Consider the following 24,422-nt stretch of genomic DNA (forward strand, 5'->3'; position numbering starts at 1 on the left):
AGAAGTTCTATGCCTGGGTGAGACGATAATCTGCTGTGGCCTTAACCAGAGTTCACAGTTGGTTAGCACCTCAACCAGACAGAGAATCCAAGTATCCTGAGTCCAAGTCCAGGGCCCTGCTGACTAGATCATGCTGTTCTCTCCTGTGGAAACCGTCCCCTTTTCACTCATCCCTCCGAAAGGGGTTTTTTGGTAAAGGACTCCAGGAAGCAAGAGCTCTGTGGTTTGACAGAGTGTGACAGAATAAACTGAAGAATTAATTTGGATTTTTTGGTTTTGGATTTGGGTTTGGTCCAGACATTAATGCCCCAAATCCATTCTCCTGTGGTAAATCCAGTGTCCAGTAAAGCTGCTCCATCTGCATCACTGTGAAGAGAAGGAAAAAAATCTGGTAGCATCAGAGACATCGATGGTCTTGTTCATGCAGCTTGTTCAACTATAATACTTCATGGCTCTTCTTTCATGAGGGAGGTCTTCCTGGAATGACTGTATTAAAGAAGGCTGCACTTCTTCCCAGTTAATAAAGATCACATTTTCTTCATTCTGTATTGTGCACATTTTATTTCTAGCACTGAGGCTTGTAAGAATAATGCAGAGAAAAAGCATATGGAAGTGTTAGAATGACTAGAGGTGAGGAGATATGCTGTTTGCAATAAGGGCTGTTGTGCCTATTTAGAGACATGTTAGGGATGTGAAAAATGTTAACAAAAAAAATTAACTGTGTGTTACTGATGGAAATTCCATTGGTTACATTGTTAAACGGGCTCCTGGCTATCTGCCCCAGATCCCAGTTTCAGCTCTTCCCTTAACCCAGCATTTCTCAAACTGTGGGTCCTGACCCCCTGGAGGGTCACGAGCAACTTAGAGGGGGATCGCAAAGAATTTAGAGGGGGGTCGCAAGCAGCTGAGTGGCTGGTTGCAGCAACGGAGAGGGGGGTCACAGTATCACAAGTTTGAGAACCCCTGCCTTAGCCCTATGTCTGGCTTCGATCACCACTCCAGCCACTAGAGCCCTTTTCTCACTCCTCTGCCTGCCTGAGGGTTGCGAGAACCTTTCCAACTAGGAAAGAAAGGAGCGGCAGGTAGGATGATAGGTTCATGTGGAATTCTAGAACTGCAACTGGGAGACCTAATAGAATGCCTTTGCACTGGGTCCCTTATTTGATTGAATTTGGCCTTGTTTGTGATTAAGCGTGAGTCACACACTCTTCCTTGCTTATTATTCAGGAAGATCTTCTTTCAAGCAAGCTGTCTTGTGTGTGTGTTCAGCAGGCCCTTGTTCTCTGGCACTCACTGAAATGAGCATATGACTTTGGTGCAGTCATACTTTTGGTAGCCTGGCAGATAAGCAAACATGCGCTCATACCAGAAAACCTGAAGAATGTGCATCCATTTTAAATGTCCCCAGCTTGAGTCCTCTCCATCCGTGTTAAAAGTGGTTGATGCAGCAGAGTTATGCAATATAATGCCACTGCACTTGAGAGCTCAAATTAAATATAAATCCTTATCATTTACAACCCTGAGAGATGAATTTTCATGCTTAAACATGAAACAGCACAAAGTCATATAGTGATGGATTGAAGTTGGTTATAACACATTCTTTTAATCTAGTTGATCACGTCTCTGTGCCCTTTGTGAGATAAAGATTTCAGAAAATAGCACTGTATTTTTCTTTTTCATTCTCTTTCCTATTTGTTCTTCAAAACAATAAAGTTTATTTAAATCAAGAGGGGGGGAGGGGGGAAGGTGTTTCCTCCTTGAGGTAGCAGAAAATAGCAATCCATTCAGCCCTTGGTGGGTTTTTTTTTCCTCTGTCCCTTGAAATCAATAGATCTAGATGGATAATTTAGTATTTAAATTAAAAATAACACCTTTTTCTAGTGAAGAGAACACGCATCTCTTTTCCTAAAATGTTGAAATCAATAGATATAGATGGATAATTTAGTATTTAAATTAAAAATAACACCTTTTTCTAGTGAAGAGAACACGCATCTCTTTTCCTAAAATGTAAGTGAATTTTTGTGTGTGACATATTTGCCAGTAAGTGAATGTTTGCAAGCCTAAAAGAAATATATGGCATTCAAATTTCATAATTTATTTTCTTTCAGAAGATGCCTCATTTTTGTAAAAGAGGGTTCATAGAACATGTAACTTGGTTCTTCGTACTATGTACAAAGGAAATAGTGACCATTTATGTCTCAACTTTATGTAAATACATGGGGTAGTAGCATATGAACTGATGCTTCATAAATTAAAATCCTGTTTGTTCCTTTATATTACCAACAAAATCTAATTTGAACAATTTAGCATGTCTCAAACAAGGGGAAAAGACCATGTCCCCTTTACCTTACACAAGTACATCCTTGATGGACAGGAGAGCAAGTAAGTTGGATGGTAGGCTGTGTCTTTGGCACTGGGTATCTGGTAGCTCTCAAAGACTGACTGACCTGTCCATTCTGTGGGGTAGAAGCCACCCTCCTGCCCCCTGAAATGATTCAATGTCTGGCATATGGATTTATGATTTTGACTGACCTTTATGTGGGATGTGCTCATATAGGGGATGATTTGGCCCTTAAACAGCACTTTTCTTGAGATTAGGGTTGCAGGCTTTGAAACAAAAATGCTAACACAGTGACTGGCAGATCAGCGGGTCCAGTTCACGCTTTTTGCCCTTCCCAAACATGAAGAACAAAACGATTTTGCTTTTTGAAAACAGCAGATTTAATTGTGCCAGATTTTTTTAACACTTCCTGTAAGAAAGATCTCCTAAAAGGGCTCCTTTTATTTCAAATGACGCAAGCTGAATGCAGGGTGGCGCTGCCATTATACTTGGCATGATTTTCTGGAACAAAATATACAAACTGTAGCTCCATACACATGTGTTTTACTCATTGCAATTGCCATTCTTTTTGGTGATGGTTATGGAAAACATTTTTGTTTAAAGGAAAAAATAAATGACTAGATTTCCCCCAATCTCAACCCTTTACCTTTTTGTAGCCCTAGTCCACATAGCTCTAAGAAGAGATTATTTATAGTTGATCTATCCGATGCAATGAAATCCTGAATACTAGAAGAACAGTGCTTCAGTGAGCAAAATTCTAATTATGGTAAATGTTATGTTTATCTTTTGCTTTTATGGTTACCCCGAGTAAAATGTAATAGGTGAGCAGACAGTACTCAGAATTTGTTCATTTGAAATAATAAGCACTGTATGTAACCTTCATTTTTTTTCTTTTAGTCTACTAGTATGACTAGGGTTTGTTCTTGTTATGAAGATAAATGAGCTGAACCAAAGCTTATCTGCAGTGTTACTGCAGATGTCATTGCTAAGTTTGACCTTTATTGCCACTCAAGTTTTCAGTAACAAAGAATAAGTTGAGGAATAATGTTAATGCTTATTCAGAACACTCAGTGCAGATATTTAATCCCCACGATGTCATTTTGTGGTAGGGGTGTGTTTGATATAGTCTATAGTAAATAGAGAAAATGACAGAAAGAGGGTAAAATGACACAATTAATCAGTGCAGAGCTGGACTTTGAACTCTTGTATGCCAGTCCTGTGAGCTAAACACTAGGCAACAGGCCTTTTCTGGGAATGAACAATGCTTGTTAATTGTGTTAGAAATATATTTTCAAAACTCCCTTTTTCGGTATAAAACTCCTTAGACCCCAAAGAACAGTTTCCCAGAGAACTCACTGGTTTTTTAAAGTAAAATCCTTAACAGTCCTATTTGCTACTTCAGAAAATTATTGATGCAGTTTTGCTAGTTTATAAGGAGTCCTGTAGCACCTTATAGACTAACAGATTTATTGGAGCATAAGCATTCGTGGGCAAAGACCCACTTCTTCAGATGATGACTCCAGGACTCCTTGTCACTTTTGCGGATCCAGACTACCCCTCTGATACTTGAGTTTTGCTAGTGAGAAGCAGGACTAATAGGGACGGAACCATTGAACCTGTCTGTGCAGTTGGAATGTAATGATGATATGCCCATTTGGGTTTACAGCTCTCCTTTCTCTTTCATCAAGTGTTGTACTGTTAAATTAGGTCACCGCATATATTGCATGTTAAATAAGAAGACACACTTTGTGGTAATATAGAAGAAGACAAAGTGTCAGTTCTTCAAGCCAGCAACAGTTACTGGAAACCTATTTTATTAATGTATCCCTCACAAATGTATCTTGTGTGTTCATATTTCTTGATATTTGAAGTCACATATGAACACTCTAATCCAGTTTTTGTTCTCTATTGATCTAGTCTGCTGAAAATTGTGGCATCTGGGATAAATAGAACCAATGGTCTAAATTCTCTTCTGCAATCTTACAGATGTCAATAAGTTTTCAGAAGTGTAACAGGAGAAAATTTGGACCCAAATACCCAGTGGACATGGACATCTATGATTAGTGGAAATTGACCATTTTCTAATAGAAAAAATTTACAACTTTTCTCTAGAAAAGGAAATATTTGTGTGTTAAAGAAATTTAAGTTAAAATCATATATTTACTGAGGCGAGATTCAAATACAGATAGACTTGGAGTAAGAAACTCAAAGCTTCTGAGTCTTATTTTGAAAAGCAGAAAGTCTTGGCTGTTGCTGAAGGAAAGTGAGCTGACAGCTTTGACTTTCTTTATTGCACCACAAGCAGTGTCCCAACCCTAAACATGTTCACCCAAGACCAGTGTGATAGGTGTGTGGTTCTTCCCAAAAACTGTACCACTGAAATATTTCCAACTCTTTTACATCTGTTAGGAATTCATTGGGACCCAGCTGAATTAATGGAGGAATGATGAGCTGATGGTGATGAATGATAATGATAATAATGTAGCTTTTTATATACTCCTGCTTTTCATCAGGACATGTGGAACGACTTTACCAAGAAGGTCAGTACTGATATCCCCTTCTTACAAACGGGGAAACTATGGAACAGGGAGATCAAGTAACTATTGCAAGGTCATCCTGCTGCTCAGTGGCAGAGAAAAGAATACTCAGGTCTCCGAGACCTAGTTAAGTTCTCAGTATGCTACGCTGGCTGTAGCTAGGGCTGCTTCACATAATTCTGACAAACCTGCAGCTACAGGGCTTCCCCATCTTACTAGATCCCACCAAGTAGGAGTGATGGCTACTAAGATGTTTATATCGGTGTCAGTGCCACCTGGTTTGGTGAACAGGCTGATTTTTGAGTCTTTGTGGAGATTTCTTGAAATCTTTGAGAGGACAAATACACATTTACTTCTTGACACATTAGTCAAGGACATATGTTCTTTCGGGTCTATGAGATTTCAGCCCTACCCCTAGCTGATTTGGTAGAGTTGCCTGAGGTAAGATAGAGTGAAGATAGTTATACATTGACTTTTGAGCCTTATGGGTGTAAAACTGAAAAGCTTTGTAGCCAGGTCCAGAGTTGTTGGAACTGGCCCTCAAAGGATTATTCCAGACACCCAAGTCAAAGAGGATTGATAGGTAGACTTTTCTCTCTTCTGTTCTCCTTGTTGCTTTGTTGATTTAAACTTTCCATCTGCTATAGGAAGAGCCCTGTAAAAATGTATCACAGACCAAGAAATCTGATCTCTCACAAAGTCTGGTATTTTTTGTACTTTTGCCCTATACTCTATTCTGGACTGAAAGTGTACAGTGTTTCGCAAACTGGAGGCCCTACCCTAAAGGGACTGCAAGGCGATTGTAGGCCTTGTAATGTTGCCACCTTTATTTCTTCACTGTCTTCAGAGCTGGGCAACAGCAGGGAAGAAACTACTGGTGGCTGGTCAGGTGTCCAGCTCTAAAGGTAGCACTGCTATCAACAGCAGTGCAGAAGTTAGGGTGGCACTGTATGATGTGGAGAAATTGGTAAAAATTATTATTTTTAGCTTCATACAATATATTCATATTACAGGCGACTCCCGACTTGTGACACGATTGGTTCCTGGGGAAGTGTTGCAAGTAGGAGGCATCGTAACTCAAACTCTCATTGACGATAGGTGTCATGTGCCGTCATAAATGCGGGCCAAGGATGTAAGTCAGGAGTTTTCGGCCCCTGCTGCACTTTAAAAATAGTTTAAAAAATAGTTGTATGTGTGGAGGGCCCCAGCTTGGGGGTTTCCTGTAATCTGAACGTTGACCATTTGCTACCCACCTTTTAGTTCTGGTTCATTACTGTGTCTTTAAGGAAGCCAGAAATCATTAGAAGACTTTTAGTAGAACTGAAGCCCAGCCATTGGTAATAAAAGTAACATAACATCTTTCTTACAGAGGGACACTCAATTCATAAATTACAAAATATTTCAATTCAGGTGTATGATGGCAGATGTATAATGATAAAAACTTCTTTCTAAAACAGCAAATGATCTTTCTCAATTTGTATTACATGCAATTCAATATATGTCAATTTAGAGCATTCAAAGGGAAATTATGCTGAAATTTTAATACTTACAAAAGTGTTATGATGGAGTTGTCTCTTGAAGCTTGATTCTTTGAATTCATGTCTGATGGCAGTGTTGGATGTCTGTGAGAACAAGGGGGAATTTCACAAGCTATTGTAGATAACACCTAAATCTGGAATAAAGGAGGAGACTGAGTTTGAGAAGAGCTGGGTAGGGCAATTTTGTGTCTCCTTTGACTCTCTCAGCTCTGAATGAAAACCTTCTTTCTTCCTCTTCAGTTCCATTGAATATGACAAAATTCAGGCTTATGTAATGATTTTTAGATTAAATTCAATATCCACACCCAGCCTAAGTGGATTTCTCTGAATGACATTTCTATAATTTAATTAAACTACAGTAAATACTGGGAATAGCTTAAATGAAATTCCTTCAGAGGGTGTGAAGATACAAAGCAGCAAAATAATGTCTGTATCCTTCACATATTAAAATAATGGTTATTCTTTTTCGTTTTTTTTTTTTTTTTAAGAAAAGTCTTGGTTATCCTCCTTTTTGTTAATGTATAAGAAAACCTGTGGGAGGGCATGCAATATTACTATTAATGCTCTCAAGATTTTATTTCTAAATGGGAAATACTTTCTGATCTTGTTTCATGTATTCATGTATTAGGAGCTAGATCATAGCATTTTTTCCTTTTTGTCTATAAATGATATTTTGTTTAAATACCATATAACAAAATAGTTTCATTGTTTCGTAAATTTGGTTGCAATTCCTGTTCTGGATGAAAATAATTTTTGCTTGGATAAATAACTTGTATCCATGTAAAGAAGTGGGTTGTACCCACGAAAGCTCATGATACAATCTACATTTTTTGTTAGTCTCTAAGGTACTGCAGGACGACTTGTTTTGTAAATGTTTTCAGCTACAGACTAACATGGCTATCCCTCTGAAATTTTTATGCAACATTTTGCTTGTCATCCAGTTACAGTGTTGTTAATATTGTGAACCTAAATGTGTTGCATAAAATGCAAGGATTATTTCTTACTGGAGGATTTATCTAGCATTGCTCTGGTCCTTACCTGGAATAATTTTTGTTTTTCTTCATTTAAATCATTGGTCGGATTGGGGCTGTGGATGAGGGGCTCAGTATCCAGGTTTCCACAGGAGAGAAGAGGGCAGAGAAGACAAACCTAGCCCTCGGTCACCTGCTGCAGCAGGCACAGATAGCCACGCTCTCTGAAATATGTACCTAGCTGCCTCTTTTTCCACCCCAGTGGAGATATAGCTATCCTGGACCTTATCTCTGTCCCCTTGCTGTCCCCCATTATATAACTGTCCTTGCTAGAAGACCCTTCCCTTTCTGTTTTATGAGAAATAACCCTATTCCTGGTTCATTCCATTGTCTTTGCACAACCAAACCCTGACCTTGCTTTAAGTTATAAGAGGAAGCTACATTCCAAATTTGGTCCTGGCTCTAACCGTTTAGGAGGAGTTCTTAGACAGACACACAAACTCTCTCTCATATTGTAGACAGTAAGCAAAATCCACGCCAGCCCGTCAGATTGTTTACTTTCATATATGAAGAATGGTCGCAAATAGGGAAAATGGTTTTCTAACTTATTTTTTATTCAGTCATTTTCTGGAGACATTTAAAACTAGACTGGGCAAATACTAGAAAATGTACTGTAGGGAGTAATTTTGCATTAGTGGTTGGAGGAGATACATTAGATGTCTTAAAAATATTTCCTCTATTGTCCCAATCCCTCTCAATTTCTGTGATTCTCTAGGGCTATGTCTAGACTGCAAGCCTCTTTCGAAAGAGGCTCTTTCAAAAGATACTTTCGAAAGAGCCTCTTTTGAAAGAGAGCGTCTAGACTGCACGCAGAACTTTCGAAAGAGCAAGCCGCTTTTTCGAAAGAAAGCACCCAGTGAGTCTGGATGCTCTCTTTCGAGGAAGCCCTATTTACATTCAAGAACGCCTTCTTTCGAAAGAAGCACTTTCGAAAGAAGGCGTTCTTCCTCGTGAAATGAGGTTTGCCGCCGTCGAAAGAAAAGCCGTGTTCTTTCGATTTAATTTAGAAAGAACGCGGCTGCAGTCTAGACGCAGTTGAAGTTTTTTCGGAAAAAGGCTACTTTTCCCGAAAAAACCCCTGAGTCTGGACACAGCCTAGGATAGTTTCTAAATGCTATTGGAGTAAGGGAATGGACTTTATTTTCTTTTTGTGTTGACTAAAATGTATTGTCATTGTCTTGATTTGGAGACACAGAGCATATGTCTCATTAGATTTTAAAACCAGAAGGGATCATCCAGTCTAATTTGCTGTATAGCCGAGGTCATATAATTTCACCCAGAAATTCCTAAATAAAAACCATAAATTCTAATTAAACTACAGCTTATATTTTAGAAAGACACTCAATCTTGATTTAAAGACTCAGTCCATTTCCCCAGTGTGCTTCACTCACGCACATACAGACAGCAGCCTTTGTCATACAAGCAGTACCTTTGTGGTCAGAGTGAGCTGAGGCAGCTCTTTTATCTTCTGCTACAAACAGTGTGTGTATAAGAGTACAATTATTTTTTGTGGTCAAAAGGAAGGGATGGCCTCCATTCATATTTGAAATCTGGCACAAGTACCTTACCTTACTGGTAAGTGTGTGTAAGCCTCAGATTTCTGGGTAATAGTATTATGAACTAAAGCACATATTCAACCCTGCAAAGGAATTCTACAAAATCTGAAGAGAGAAAGAGACCCAAGATGTGGGATTTTTTTAAGAAATTCCTTTGTATTACTTTAGGCACTTTTGAAAATGTCGTCCTAGCCTAGAGACCTGTGTATGCATATGAACTTCTCTGTTTAACTCTTTTTTCCCTTAAAAAGAGACCTAGCTAGACTTAATTTTGTAGCTGAGTCCATTCAGGTGAACCTGATGTGTTTTGTGTGTGGTGTGTTGGGTTTTGTGAGGGTCTGCCCATATTACATCATTGGGGTCCTAATAAATAAGCAGATAGTGTTCTCTTATCATTTGATTCTTTAGCTATTTTCCACAATTAAATTACCTTTAGTATCCAAAAACAGCAAGTATAAGCAAGTGTCTTCTGCCTCTCTTAGCATCATTGGGTGAGACAATTTGTTAAAAGCACATACTTAGGTTCATATTTTAAGTGAGATTACAAAAGCTGAGTGTATTTCTTAAATAAAGTGGCAGGTCATTAATCTTTTGAGAGCCATTCGCACACCATATTTGTAAACAGACATAAGCCTGATTTCATTAGCAGATTCTGGTAGCTCTTACTGTAAGTATGTGGTGATAGTCAACACAGAATGATGTTCCACTCTTAAATACTAATGCTTCTGAAGCTGGGTTATTAATAAAAATCTGTATAAAATTGATGGCTTTCTCAGGCCTCAACTAAAATGAAATTACCAAAAATGCTCTGTTTTCCTGATAGATGGTATCACAGTGCTAGAATCTAAGGTGAAATGCCATAGGGGGGTTCATAAAGAATCGAGTACTGCATTTTGCAACCTCTGAGGAATGTTTTCCACCGATTATACCATAAAATTGAAACCCTATATACAAGGATAGTCTTTAGCCTAATTTATACTTCTGTCTCCTTTTCATAAACTCATAGGATTGGCACTGTGATATAAAGTAAGCTTCTACATAGCTATATCAGGCATCTGTAAGCTCTTTTATGTAATAGTGTTCAAATCCTTGCACAGATCTGTTTTAGTTAGGGCCATTTCTTCAATTCAAGAAGCTGGAGTCTTACACTGGACAGCAAAGAGCAGGTGTAAAATTAATTTTCCCTTTGGTTGACTGTTTTCCTTTTGACTGAAAGACCTAGGAAAGCAATCAAGCATCTTTTTGTTAGCATAATCCTAATATTTAGACCACCTAGTTTTAAGGTTTGATTGTGTAAGTTTTGTTCGTCATCAAGTATTTTTTAAAATGTACATTGTGACTAAAACAGACTTAAAGTTCTTGTTATTAGGTAACCCTTTTAGCAACGTTTATAGGTGTGCTACCCTTAGTTGGCAGGATGAGCTCATTAACAGACAGTCTTGTGTTACAGTTCACTCATTCACTTTAGCTAAGAGATGTGAGTGTTTCCCTTTAAGAAACTACTAGGATTGGAAATTTGTGAAATCATTTTTTTTTGGTGGGTGCTGTGGTTGCCAACTGAGAAGCAGAAAGACACTCTCCACATTCCCCTTGCACCAGAGCCTAGGGGGCCCTATCTAGTCAATTTTGTGTGCTCCAGCAGCAGGGCTGAAGTACCAGCGCAGGCTCCCCAATTCTTCAGGCACCCTAAAACTTGGGGGTGGGGGGTGGATCCAAGCAAGCCAGGAGCTGCACCCAGCCCTCGGCCTGAGGTTCTCCACCCTGAGGTTCTCAACCCCTGCCTCGGGCCCTTTTAAAGGGCTGGTTCCTGGGCCAATTGTTCCCATTAACCTCCTGACCCTCTTGTTGGTGAGCCTGGGTAATGCACAGGACTAAAAAGTCTGTTTTTAGTGTTGCTGCTGGCTTGCTGTGCACTCATCGACAAATCATTTAAGCTTTCTGTCTCAGTTTGCTTTTTGATCAAATACTTACTAGCCTCAAAATTAATATTTGTAAAATGATCTTACAATAATAACCAGCATGTTGACTGATGCTGCATGGAATGAACTGGGTAAATGCAGAGCTGTCAGTATGAATCTTTAACAAGAGTTAGGTTTTGTACCTTAGAACTAGAACAGATTCACCTTTTCAATGGATCAGACATGGAGGCGGGACACTGACCCAGGGTAGGTTGCTCTCTGCTATGATTGGAAGAAAGCGATTACAAAAGTATAGGGTTTATTTAAAAGTCCTTGGATTTTCCCCTTGGCTTCCTTAACCAGTCACTAAGTAATTTTTTCAAACCTGTCTCTTCAGTTCTTTCCTTCTCATTGGTGAAAAGTTTTCAAAACCTTTTTCCTGGGTTTTTCTTTTCAGGAACAAAGAAATATCACCCCCAAAAGAATGAAGGAAAGGTGTGGGGATAAAATAACAAAATCTCTGGTTTACAACCAATGCTTTTCTGCCACTTAAAAATGAGATGTTCCTCTAAATATTCTATGCCATTATCTAAATCCTTAATGAAGCTATTGAATAAAACTGGTCCCAGAACTGATCTCTGTAGAATCTCACTTGTTATGCCCTTTGAGCATGTCTGTGAACCATTGATAATTACTCGCTGGGAATGGCTACCCAACCAGTTATGAACCTAACTAATAGTTGCTCCATCTAGGTTGTATTTCTCTAGTGTATTATTGAGCAGGTCACTGTATCAAATACTTTAAATTATAGATATACCACATTCTTTATCCACAAAGGCTTGTTATTCTATAAAATAAATCCATCAGGCTGGTTTGACACAATTTGTTCTTTACAAAATCCATTCTGACTGTTATTTACTATTTTTTAATATCTTCAAGATGTCTGCAAATGGATTCTTTAGTTGTTTGCTCCATTGTCTTATGCATAGGGTACAGTTAAAAGCAAACTCTAAATCAAAGTCTGTATTTATGCAGCACTGGAGAAGAACATTTTCTGGAGGCCTTCTGACTGAAAATGTAAACCTGATCCTTCTTATATTTAAGGCAGGACTAGCTGTGTATCTGTCCTTTTAATTCCCGCTCCCCCTTCCTTCCTCCCCCCACATATACACATACCTTTCTCTGAGAAAAGGAGTTGTCATATAGAGTGCTTTTCCTGCCATGCAAAAGTTTTCAATATTTTTCCAATCCCAAATCAGGATAGAAAGAATCTCAAAAAAAATGAACCTGTAATAACAATTTTTTAAAACTGCTTTGATTGATCCCAAACCATTTTCTCGTAGTTTTGGCCATTTATTTTATTTTACTATGAGCTCAGATTTCAAAGCAGAGTCATTGTGAACTGGAAAACTAAATGTATATTTTTAGAAAGACTTCCTCAATTTTATTTTTTTTCCAATTAAAAAATAATTGAAAGTGACCATTAACTGTGTGAAATATTTTGTTTTTGATACATTTGGCATTTTCCAACAAAAGTTTGTTGTTGAAAAATTCCCAAAAGCTTTCCTTACATACCATGATCATATTTTTCCAAGAAAGATGGAGAGTAGAATGGAGATGTGGCATTGTGATCTGAGTCCAAAAGTTGGAGCCAGGAACTCAAATCCCAGTCCCAGCCATACTGTTGTTACTTCTTCCTGCTCAAGTTATTTAACCTTCATCCTTCTGTTTCCCTGTCTGTAAAATGAAAATAATTAATCCTTCATCTTCATAATTCATGTAACATCTCTTTGGATGTTCTGAAATTAATTTATAAAATACATTGAGGATGAAAAATGCTGCATAAGTCATTGGAAGGATTAATTTTTTATTGGTAAATGTCAATAAACATGGATTTCATTGTGTACACACCATGACTCAGTGATAACCAAAATTTACAGATGGGCAAAGTAAGAAAAATGCTGCTTGAGGACTTATTAGCGTTTGATTTAAGGATATTTACTTTGTATGTTTTGACATGTGATATTGACAGTTTGTGTGGTATAGGTCATAAAGCTTTAACTTTTGGAATCTCAGCATCTGATGCCAGTAAGTAATGGTCTAACTCCATAATATCTTATCAAAACAATTAAAATGTAAATTGATAAAAATAAAAAAAAATTAAAACATAATTTTGTGCAACTATGAACATTTAAATTAAGTGGCGGGGTGGGGGGGGAGATCCTTTAAAATAAACTGGTATTAATCAAAATTATATATAACAACAAATTCTGCCAAGCCTGTTGTTCATCAGATTTTAATCATGGAGTATCTTGTTCAAGGTCTACTGTGTGCTGTCATGAGCATCGGCCATTATTGGAAGGAAATAACTCAAGCTACTGCAACTAATTGTGAACTCTCAAGGGGAAATGGCATGAAATCCACTAAATGGATGTCACTTCCATAAAACTGAAATGACACCTTCATTTAAATGGAGCAGCCCACATGCTACAGGTCAAACCAGAGGTCATTGGCAGGTCACTGAAGGGGGTTTGTGATATAGATGTCTGAACAGGCTGATGTGAGGAAGATGCAAGGGCTTCTGATATTCACTCTCCCCATTTGTTGTGTAACAAAGGAATATCTGGGTAACGCAATGGAAAATACGGGTGCTATTTCTATCTGTATTCAGCACATCTTGAGGGATGTGTTGAATACACACAGCTCTGAGAAAATCTGTTTCCTTTCTTTCTAGCGTCATACTGTAAATATGATTTGTTATAGTGAATCTTTGTTTTTACCTATTTAATATCAATAAAATATTCCTTTTCCAATAATGGTAATTATGGGTGTGTGTGTTTGTGAGAGAAAGAGAGAAGGCTGAGGAGGTGGGCAATAATTTTTATTGGGGGGGCCTGCCATGAATTTTTATAATCCGTTGAGGGCTGCACATTTCTTATTCATGAAATCATGTCACCACCTATTGTAAAAAGACTTCACTATGTTCTTTACTCAGCACTGTAATAAAAGTTTAATAACAGCTAACTGAATATTACATTATCCAAAGATTATCTTAGAAGGAAATGTGTTCACAAAATGGTTTATAATATACTTGTAAAATCTGTAATAATAACATTAACATTAACTCTCGGGGATGGCGGCTGTCTTACTGGGGAGGTTGCGGGCTGCTATTTTGTTTTCCTGGCTCAGTGTCTGATGTGCGCGCAACAAAAATCCCATTTTTTTCCCCTCAACCCAAAAATTCCTTGGGGGTCGCGAATTTAAAAAGGTTAAGCACCACTGGATTAGGACACCACCTCCTGCGGCTCCCATTGGTTGTGAATGGTGATTGGGAACCAGTGGTAACTTTAAACAACCATATCTGCGAGGTGCAGATAAATAAAGCACCATTGGGCAAGCCACATCTGGGATATTGACCACCTGAATTACATTCAATTTACGTTCATTATTAAAATTAACTGTAAAACAAAACTTGCAACTCTGTGTGAACGAGAAAGTTTATGATGGGCATAAACAAAGGATGCGAAGTCAGGTGTCATTTTTGATATTGCAATGCAGAGTGCTACTGCAAAGTGGTTATCGGTGATCGCAGATCTGTTCTTTGATTTTTAGTGAATTTCATCACAGAAAATGTCTGCTCGCAGACATAAGTTGATCCTTGATCTTCAGAAAGTTCTGTTCATTGAGAGATGTGTAAAACCCCAGAAAGGGCATTGGTTTGAATTGCTCTGAAAGCAAGGCATCACTGCAAATCAACAGCTTAATTTTGAGGTCACTTTGAGTGTTGCCCACCTCATACGTGAAAAGGGAGGAGAACAAAGCCATGTCATTTTCTATCCTTCTCAAACCTATGAAGCATTGAGAAAATTCAGCATGCAAAGAGAGCAGTAATGACGTGTCTCTTGCAGGTTCTGGTCAGATATTGTAATCTGTGGCAAAGTGGAGAAGTGTGGGAAATTGTTTCCAATGTAATGGGAGGAAAGGAGCAACTTTGTCATGAAAGACTTGATAAGGGAATACATCATGAGCAAAAAGCCCTTTATTTTGCAGTTTTGAATTCAGTTCATTCACGTTCATGTGACCCATAGTATCAATGGCAAATGTAAAATCAGAGAGTCAATTCACATCATTCAATTGAGGGAAACTCGCATCTTTTCCTTTAATTTTCAGAAACAAATCCATCTCTGCTTTTAGATCCCACACTCTCTTTTTCAGAACTTTGCCCAAACTAAGCCATCTAACATTTTTATGGTACTGGACATCCCTGTGCTCTGACTCAGGTTCTTCCAGCAGAGAGACAAATTGCCTGTGATTTTAATGCTCTTTCTCTAATAAAGTTGACCAGTTTTGTAACTGTGTCCCTGACATTGATTAATTCCAGAACACTTTTGCAGAGGGTCTCCTGGTAAATAATGCAATGTAGAAAAATTATTTTCTGCTTTGGGTTTATTTCTGGCACTTGGCTGTATATTTTGTTTCACGAGCCAACATTTTTGTCTGTCAGATTAGGGCTTCCATCACAGGTCATGCTCCCCAATTTCTTCCATTCCAATCCCAATTTTGAGATGCTATTGTTTACCGCCTCTAATAGATCTTTTCCAGTACTTGTAGCTTTTATTTGATTGTATTAATTCCAGTTCTTCTGTGAGCTTAAAAATTGTGGTAATGCCTTGAATAAAACCCACCAAGTGGGCCATCTTTTTTCTGGCACTCGATGAAAGTTGTGACGTCAAAGTATGAAAAATTATTGACCTTACTTTTCAACTGTTGGACCAGGTTCTCTGAGAATTTTTCTATACATCTCACCACAGTTTGCCTTGACAGTGAAGTGTTTTTCAGCTGTTTTTTCTTGTCTGGGCACAATTCTGCAGCAGAGCCAATCAAACATTCCTTGATAAATTCTCCCCCCCCCCCAGAGAATGGTTTGCTGTTTTGTTGGCATTTTTGTGTGCAATCATGTAACTTGTTCTTGTAATTCCGTCTTATGCTGCAGATAGTTTTGTGAAAACCCTTTGGTCTTTTTGCATTCCAGCAACCATCTCTTGTGCTTTTCTAACTTACTCTTTGCTTTCCTTGCAATGTAAGCACACAGCTTTCCCTGGCACATCAGTAAAAAAGTATTTTAAAGTCCACTCTTTGCTAAATACCTGGCATTTGGCATCTTCTTTCCTCTTCTTTGATAAACACATTGTTAAATTCTACCATTGCACTGCAATGCCATGTAATAAAATAATTCATTCCAAAACTGAGGGTTACTTCTTGTTCCCTTGAATATGATATGATTTCTGAAATATTCTCCCACCACAATCAATTTGGAGGTGGGGAGTGTGTGGCTGAAAACAAAAGTGAAAAGTGAATTACCTGTCAACATATACTAATGATAGAGATTGCCGATAGGCATTTTTACTAGCCAATGTCATGTCATCTGTTTGCTATTGCTGATTTTGTGGAATGGGAAATGAGGGAATGTGACAATGTAGTTAGCTTTTTTTTTTTTTTTTTTTTTGGCTTTGATCCTGCAATGAGCTCTGTGTGGCTTCATCTACACTCCATGTCTTTTGAGAGCTCCTGTTGTTTCAACATATAACGGGATCACTATTCTGACATCATTCCACGAGGAGCAAGGGACATTTTGGAATTAGTGATTTATTTCAAACTAAGTGCTGTGTAGACAGTGCCAAATTCTGAAATAAGGTATTTCGAAATTAACTCAAAATAAGCTACACAATATGCATAGCTCAAATTGCGTATCTTGTTTTGATCTCCGAGTGCAGTGTAGATGCACCCAGAGAGCGAAGATCTGCCTTTTATTTGGAGTGTTCCCCAAGGCAATTGTTGAAGGATGAGGGGGCCCCAGTTATTACAGGTGGAACTTCTGTTAACTGGGAGTCCCTAGTCTGGTAACATCCGTGGTCTGGTAGGACCACAGTTTTCCAGGACCAGAGAGTCCCAGTGGAAGGTTGGCGGCGAGGCTTCCTACAGCTGGGCCACTTGGTGTGCCACAGCTGGGCTGCTAGGTACAACCCAGCGTGGCTGCCTACCATGTCCAGGAGCCCGGCATGCTGCAGCAGGGCTGCCCAGCACTGCCAGGAGCCCAGTGCACAGGGAGCTGGGCTGCCTGGCTTAGCAGGGAAGTGGGGGGAACTGGCAGGGCAGTCAGGCTGGCAGGGAAGGGGGAAGACCATGGGGTCAGCGACCGCTCCAGGGCTGGTGGCGGGGGGGGGGGGGGCAGTAGCAGGGAGGCAGATATGACCTCGCCTGGTCCCACAAAATCCTTTAACAGGAAATGGTCCGGTCCCAAGGGTGCTGGACCAGGGAGGTCCAGCCTATATTCATTTTTGGTTACATAGAACAGAGGGGTTTTGTTCATATACAAAATAGTCACTGATAATTTTGCCAATTAGGGTGTGTCTACACAGCACAATTATTTAAAATAATGGGCAGCTTATTTTGAAGTCTGTGAACCCTCATTCCATGAGAAATAATGCTTATTCTGAAATAGCTATTTTGGAATAGCGGTAGTGTGGATGATCCACTGCTGCTATTTTGAAATAGCTCCCCCCTCAGGGCCATTCATAGTAATTACTCCACAGTGCCTCCTGGGGCTCTAATTTGAGGTAGCACATCCACATTAGGGAAACCTGCCTCTGACTAATTTTGACGCTTTCTTGTAGTGTAGATGTGCTATTTCAAAATAACCTTTTTAGAAAAAACTTTCCAGAATAGCTTATTTTGAAATAAGCGTGTTGTGTAGACATGCCCTTACTGTGGCCTTCTCTGTTTTCAAAGGGATTGTTTAAAATAAATTATTTAAAAAAATCATTTTCCATTCATGTTGGTTTTTAAAAAAAAAAAGAAATCCTCTCTTGTGGGGATAGTGTGTTCGAAGCCTAGCAATATCTGAAATGCTCGTCATATTCCCAGAATCCTGTATAATGAAGATATTATATTGTGTGTGTGTATTCTTGAACTGTTTGTGCTATTTGAAGGTGGGGGGGGAAGTGAGAAATGAAAGGAGAAAAGAAGGGAGGAGAGAGAGTTGTTTTTTGCCACAAGGCAAATTTATTTGACTGACCTTCACATGTTCTATTTCTCCTCTTTAAGTACTAGCCTTTCAGCAATAGCTGTATCACAGATTGTATTAAGAGTAGTTCCTGACTCATGCTATGGAAAAGCCCAAAGGGGGAAGAAAAATGGCAAGTGTCACTAATGTAGTGTTTTACAGTGAATGACTCTGACCATTTTAGTTTGGTGGTCTCCTCGTTCCCAGATCATTACAGCACATGTCACTTTCAGGAAAAGGCAGAGGGCATTGGAAACTAATACTCAGTCCCGTCACATCTGCCAGGAGAGTGAGTGAAATTGGTGCACTTATGGCAACCTCCCCTCCCCACAGTATTCCATAAAGATAAAGCTGTCCTTCATCCTCATCCAAAGTTTGTACTGAAAGTAACCCCCTTGTTTCACTGCAATGAACCCGTAAACCTACCTGTCTTCTTCCCAAAGCCTCATGTTGATGCTCAAGAGGCTACATGGCACACTCTTGATGTACACAGAGCAATTGCCTTTTACCTGGACAGGATGAGCAAAACCTGCAAAACACCTAGACTGTTCATATCCACTACAGAGAGATCCTTGGCCTTGCCAATTTCCACCCAGAGGCTGTCTAGATTGATAGTGGACTGCATCCATTTGGCCTATTCCGTCTTCAACCAAGACCCTCTATTGCAACTATGTGTGTACTCTACAAGGGCTTTGGAGGCTGTAGAAGCCTCCCTCAACAAGATACCTCTTATGGACATCTGCAAATCCGCTATGTGGTCCATACGTTCATACATTTGCCATATGTTATGCCCTTGATACTTATCTCTCTCAGGGTACTCATTTTGGGCACACCATCCTGACCACTGTCCAGGATACTGACTAGCCCAAGCACCCACCTCCAATCACAGGTACTGCTCTGTAGTCACTTAGGCTATGTCTAGACTGCAAGCCTCTTTCGAAAGAGCCTCTTTCGAAAGAGAGCGTCTAGACTGCACGCGGAACTTTCGAAAGAGCAAGCTGCTTTTTCGAAAGAAAGCACCCAGTGAGTCTGGATGCTCTCTTTCGAAGAAGCCCTATTTACATTCAAGAACGCCTTCTTTCGAAAGAAGCACTTTCGAAAGAAGGCGTTCTTCCTCGTGAAATGAGGTTTACCGCCGTCGAAAGAAAAGCCGCGTTCTTTCGATTTAATTTCGAAAGAACGTGGCTGCAGTCTAGACGCAGGTGAAGTTTTTTCGGAAAAAGGCTACTTTTCCCGAAAAAACCCCTGAGTCTGGACACAGCCATAAGGTGCACACTCTCTCTTCTCTGTCGGAGTTTGGAAATTAATAAACTCCTGAAGGCATTTAAGATGTACCAAGAATAAAAGGATTAATCTGCCTGCTTTTTTTTTTTTTTTTCTTTTAATTTCCAAAGCAGGCACAGCATTTGTAGCTACATTCTGGTATGTTATCTGACTCCTCATTTTCAGTTTATTTTAAATTTTTGTCAAACTTATTTCTTTTGGTGTGAAATTTTTCTTACTTTCATTTGCTTGGATGTTATATTTATTTGAAATTCTGAGCAAAATTGGATTAGCTGGTTTTGATGCCATCATAGATCAGATACACATATGCTTCTCATTTCTTTTTCTCATCAGAAATTTAGTTCATGGCTCGCTCTGCTAGATGACACCAGAATCTTGGCTTGTCTTATATATCATATTAATAGCTAATGAAAGTACATACAGTAAGGGGATAACAGACTTTTACAGTAAATTTGTTGGGGGAGGGGTATTTTTGGCTTTGTTTTTTAAATTCTCAATACAGCCAAACCAGCCTTGAATGCTGAATTCTTACATCTTGTTTGGCCTGAAAGAGACTAAAATTTGAAACAATCTGAAGTTTTGAGACAGTGTAATTGTATTTTTAATTGGTAGGAAATTTGAGATGGTCTCAGATTCATTAGGCTTTCACATGTAAGATGTGAGGTTGTGTTTGAGTATGTGCCTTTTAGCTTTAAAAATGACATGGTGTATTGAAATAGTAAGGTTCAGAGGGCTCAGCATTTGAGACAGCTTGGGCTAGAGGGAATTTAAGAGGTGTCAAACTGAAAAGTTCTAAATCGAACAACAAAAGCTGAAACTGACTACTTGATACTTCTGATTACTTTGTCTTTTTTTTTAAGATTACTCTAAACCAAAGTCATTATACAATCCACTATGCAAGTTGGAAAATCAAGAAATTTAGAGAGATGGTTGGGTATTTTAATCAAAGCTTTTCCACTTTTGAATAGGCTTTGAAAGTATGAGAACTCATTATAAAATTTTAGGTCACTTTTTAAAATACAATCTGCTATATATTTGAGAGAGTTTGTCTGTCTGTTCAAGAACTCTACCTAAGTGGTAAGAGATAAGACTACCAAATTCAGCGTACAACTTCCTCTTATCACAACTTAGAGCAAGGTAAGGATTTGGTTGTGCCAGTAAAATGGCATGTGCCTGAAATGGGATCGCTTCTCATAAAACCATACAGAAAAGAGACACAATTACCAGGCAGGTGAAAGGGGCTGGCTGCCTCCACCCCAATCCGGGACTGCTCCAGCCCTGAGACTCCCACCCCCCAGGTACCTTTAGGAAAGGAGGGGCTGAACTGCCCCTCCCAATTCATATAGAAACATTTCTGTCCTTCGTCAGGGAGCAAGGGAGAAATGCCCAGTTTTCTGCATTCCTCACTCTGGCTGGGGAGCGCAGGGGGCAGATGAACCCGGACAGGTCCCAGTGGGGGGGGGAGGGGGCTTCCTTCCCTCCCCCCATCCCTGGCTGTGCCCGCTGTAGTTACAGTGGCCATGGAGAGGTGCTTCTCACCTGACCTCAAGCTGCTCTGGTGAGAGGGCTGGGGTAGTCCTCTCTCCCTAGGGCAGCCTGAACCCTTAATCCCCAACCCCACCCCAGTGCAATGATTTAAATGAATCATGTACATTTTAATTTTATTTTCCAAACAACAAAAATTGCTTAAGGACCTGAACAATGCTGGGTAAATCTTCAGTCTATAATATTAAACCAGTGTGGGGGTTTTTTGTGAGACCTCACATGATGCACACATCTATACTGGACTATTGTGTAATGGACACTCTGTGTTTTAACTGCTGTTGTGACAATTTAGGCAATTGAATTCCTGGACTTTCAGTTTCTTTTAGAGGCTTGTGTCTATATTGAAGTCCCAGAATTTACAGTAGGTAGTTAAGTAGAATGATTAGGTATGTAGTGAGAGAATACCAGTATAGGACTCATGCTGGAGGATTACTTTTATAGGTATTCCACTATCTGAATTGATTTTCTTTTGGTGTACGTGTATATGTGACATTTACATAATGTTGGTTTTGGTGAGTATGTGCTTTTGATTGATCGGGTAAGCTGTTTTTTCATGTGCGAAAGCAAATTACTATTGATGCACTGTTTCAGAAACTGCTGTGCCAGAAGGGAGAGAGGGAGAAATTCTACTCCTCCAAAGTGTTATTGCTATCTGACTTCAGGGTTTGCCTTTTGCTCAAAAGCAACTATTGAAAATCACTTTCAGCTTTCTGCCTGTGGATCAGTGCTTATAATTTTCTCCCTTTCTCTAAGCTGCTGTTGAGTTAAATGAAGGATGCGCAAGGCATGGAAGAGAAAATAAGATCAGGAGGCTTAGAAAATGAGGTGGTGTGGGTGTTTTTTTTGTTGTTTTTTTTTTGACGAGGGTTAGGGCAGGAATAGCCACTTAATATCTCAGTAAGTGGTTCAAGTAACAACATTCATTTCTTAGTGTTTTCAGGATTTTCTTTTGCATTATCCCTTTTTAGCCACCCATTGAATGCAAAATTAATGTTTGAGAAACATTTTTATAATTGTAACCCTTCTGCCAGGTAGGGCCGGCAGCAGCCAGGGCCGGGTTCAATATCTAGTGGTCCCTTTTCATCCATCCCACACAGAACTGGCTTGATCAAGCCCCCACCCATTAGCCTGGGAAACTCACATACACCCCTGGGTGCATCTGAGAGGCAGTGCTTCCCCACTCGCAAGCACAGAGTCTGAGCATAGAAAATAAACTTTTAATGAAAGAGGGAGAGAAGTAACGTGGCATTAGTTTGGGAAAACACCGCAAACAGAGTTCATAACCAACCTTCAAGTAAATGTCCCAACTCAAATGGATTGAGCAATGTCCTTTGCCTCTCAGGCTCACAAGGCCAGCAATGTAAGTGTCCCATTCACATAGCCAATCTTTCTCTGTACCCCACTCACAGTTGCAGCCCTTGGTCAGGGCTTGCTCCTGCCCAGCCGCTCCCACCGGCTGCTGCTCCTGCTGGTTCAAGCTCCTTTCCTCCCACCCCCCAAATCAATCCACTTGAGTCTGGAAGGGAAAAGCTTGTCCATCCAAGACTCTTTATAATGACAGTGGCTTCCTGCAAGCACTGGTGTCATATTTTACAATTCCTACATTTAGAGTTAACATGGTTTGTGACCCCACAACAGCCAAATTAGTTACTACAGGCAAAATACCATTCTAACAATTGACCATCCATCAGGCCTATAGCACTGGCTGTATTGGATTTACATAACCACTCCTAGGACACCTTTCAGCTGGCTGCATTGGAAGCAGTGGTTCAAACCCTGCTTACATCATCTTTTAGTAGTATCTCGATGACCTCCACACAGTGCTACTTTTTTGCACACACAAAAATACACATGCCCACTCCATCTCCTCTTGTTCCCACTGCATTTTCAGATCTTGGAAAGATCTGAGAAATAATTCAGCTGCTGGATAGACAGAGATTGAGGGGCATTAGGGGCTAATGTGTTAACTCCTGGTTTGCCAACTGGTCCCTCAACAATTTTCACTTTCTGTATCTTACATCTACAAAATCTGCCAATATGTTTAATAGGAGACTATTTCATTCAGCATGGCAATGGCTTTATTTTCCCTTTTTTTTGCGTATTTTTAATCCACGTTCTTGAAGATGTTTGTTTATAATAGAATGAGGGTCAAGCTCTTTTGAATGTGGCATATGTTTTGGCCTAAGAAAAGCAGACAAACATGTTTCAGAACAGATAAAGTAACATGGCTACAGGATGGTAAACAATTTTGTAGAGTTGCTGATTCAAAAGCAGAGTTCGCATGTTGCAGCTCAGGGGAGAGAAAAGGGCTTCTGTTCAAGGGTTACACCATTATACCATTGAGATGTCTAATTCTTGGACTGAGGGTTGATGGTAAGAATAGGGATGGTTAAGGATGACCTCTTGTTACTTGCAGGTTTAGTATTGATCACCCTACTGTCAGGAGCAATATGTTACCTGATGCTTCAAAATTGATGGGGGAATGGAGTGAAGGGAGGTGAAAGTGGCATGAATGAGTGGACAGAAAAAAAAAACCCTTTATGTATAAACCCAATGAAAAGGTAGATCAATAGGTACTTATGATCAACTCTTTCTCCAAAGACAAAATTGTAGGCAGATGTGCTCCAGAAGTATTAAAAGAGGAGTGCACAAAAAAGGAAAAATTAGTGGACAGAGCAGTAGTCGCTAGCCATATAAATTAGACATAGTATTGGATGAGTTCAAAAAAAGTACTGAATGAAGGTGTTATAAAATGCTTGCCATGTCTCCAGGCACGCTCACATAATACTACAGGCAAATCCTAGTGACATTAACATAATTTCAGTGGGAACCCAGCCAGCCACCTGCAGAACTCATCCTGTCTCTCTAGGATTGTGGGAAGCACACCCTCCTTCCTCTCCAAACAGTCTCAACAAGCCGTGGCTTGCCCATGGGGTGTTCAAATCTGGGCATTCTGGGATGAGAGAAAAGCACATTCCAGGGTCTCAGAGCCCTCACAGAAAATGCCCTGGAAGCTGTCCACTCCTTTTCTAGTGAGAGGCATCCCGCTGACGTGCCCCTGCAAACCACAGCTATGGCACGGGAAAGAGGCAATCCCTCAGGTAAACTGGTTCCAGACCATGTAGGTCTTTACCATCCTAATAATCAACAACTTAACCTTTCCCAGGAGCCCAGTGGGAAGCACGTGCAATTCAGGGATCACTGCTGTTCTGTTTGCAGCGAGATACCCCACTTAGCAAGCAAGCTACAGTAAAACTCCAACGGTCCGGCACTCCTGATAGTCCGGCATCAAAATGGCAAGAGCCTAGTGAGTGAGCTTCAGCAAAAAATGAGTCGCAAGGTAACAGCGGCAGCAGCTGAACTGAGCAAAAAGGGTAAAAAAGGCTTAAAAAAACTAAAACATTACACTAGAGTGTATACAGTATGTACAATAAAAAGAGTTAAGAACACTTTATATACAGTATACAGTGTGTACCTCCTGATAGTCCGGCATATTTAATAATCCGGCACCACCTAGGTCCCATAGGTTCCGGATTATCGGAAGTCTACTGTACTTTATTTTGCATTGGCTTCGGTCTGCAAATGCTTTTAAGATGTATCCCCATGTGGCATGTATTAAAATAGTCTAA

General features: G+C 39.7%; 1 protein-coding gene across 7 annotated transcripts in view; it reads left to right on the forward strand.

The window, feature by feature from the left end:
* OTUD7A (OTU deubiquitinase 7A) overlaps positions 1–24,422 on the forward strand; it is a 229,788-nt gene that overhangs the window by 13,476 nt on the left and 191,890 nt on the right. Inside the window, exon 3 of one of the 7 annotated variants that reach the window (XM_075897704.1) lies at positions 4,751–4,881. The exons of the other annotated variants lie outside the window; for them this stretch is intronic. The gene's annotated coding sequence lies outside the window, so the exon portion shown is untranslated. The remainder of the gene's footprint in view (positions 1–4,750; positions 4,882–24,422) is intronic. 7 annotated transcript variants of the gene reach the window in all.

The sequence above is a fragment of the Pelodiscus sinensis genome, chromosome 14 (genome assembly GCF_049634645.1).
Source record: "Pelodiscus sinensis isolate JC-2024 chromosome 14, ASM4963464v1, whole genome shotgun sequence".
NCBI lineage: Eukaryota > Metazoa > Chordata > Testudines > Trionychidae > Pelodiscus > Pelodiscus sinensis.